This window comes from Egretta garzetta, unplaced genomic scaffold (assembly GCF_000687185.1).
Source record: "Egretta garzetta isolate BGI_Z169 unplaced genomic scaffold, ASM68718v1 scaffold460, whole genome shotgun sequence".
Classification (NCBI taxonomy): domain Eukaryota; kingdom Metazoa; phylum Chordata; class Aves; order Pelecaniformes; family Ardeidae; genus Egretta; species Egretta garzetta.
The window spans coordinates 271,652-272,634 of NW_009258384.1; the positions used below are offsets into that span (position 1 = coordinate 271,652).

General features: G+C 59.1%; 1 protein-coding gene across 2 annotated transcripts in view; it reads right to left on the reverse strand.

Annotated features, from left to right (window-relative positions):
• Positions 1 to 983, reverse strand: part of NRBP2 (nuclear receptor binding protein 2) — a 16,098-nt gene that overhangs the window by 9,502 nt on the left and 5,613 nt on the right. The window lies entirely within an intron of this gene.

A 983-nucleotide genomic window follows, 5' to 3' on the forward strand; every position in this document is an offset into this window, starting at 1 on the left:
GGGCCCCCCCCCGACAGCCTGGCCCCAGGAGCTCTGCTCCCTGCCTGCTCTCATCCAGGGAGGAGGCTGCAGGGTCTAACCCAGCAGCCAGGCAGGATCAGCCCTGAGAGCAGCAAGCCACCAGGAAAAGACGGTGGTGGGACTGGAGAATGTGGGCTGAGCCAGCGGGAGGGATTCCAGACCGCACAGGATGGGAGGGACGCATCTGCCCGTTTCTGCCCATCGATGGCAGAAAAGCAAGATCCTCTGCACGCTGCAGCTGGGGCCTGGCCCCCCTAACTGCTCCGTGCAGCTTCTGTACAGGTCTCTGGCTTAGGGCTACTCAGAACAGATGCAAAGACCAAAAATCGATCAGAAGGAAGGTGACAGGGTGGGCACCCACACAATCTAACCCCTCCGAAATCAGCCGCCCCAAAGACCATCAGAGGTGACCGGTGGCCCTGGTGCTAAAGGCTCAGTAGAAGAAACACTCGCTGGGACACCATGCAGACAAGGGGACTCTTGCACCAAAGGGGGTAGGATTTACTATGGGTTGCCTGGGGGAATTCTAAGATCAAACACGAGAGTTTGGGGAGAGTACAAACTTATTATGGGATGTTTTGCGCCAAAGGAAGAGCAAAGGAGGGGTGGAGGGGGGCCAGGGAGGAAAATGGAGGGGGACGAAAGGTGCGTGCTGCTGGCCAGTCCAGGTGTCTGGCAGAGCCCTGCATCCGACCACTCAGCCTGTCCTGTCCTCTCATTAAACTCCGTAGGTTTGCTCTCCATTCCCTGTACGTGCCTGTGGTCCTCCAGCGAATGTCAAGCTGGCAAGTGAGACGAAAGCTTGGGGAGGGGGGCGTAGATACCAGACAGACCACGAGTCTGATCGGCGACAGGGAGACCCGTAGGATGGGGCCAGACGCCACAGTGACCCATGAAAGGGACTGCCCCAAGCAGCAGGACCCGTCAGTTTGTGCTGCCTGTGCCCAGCGCCATGGCAGTCC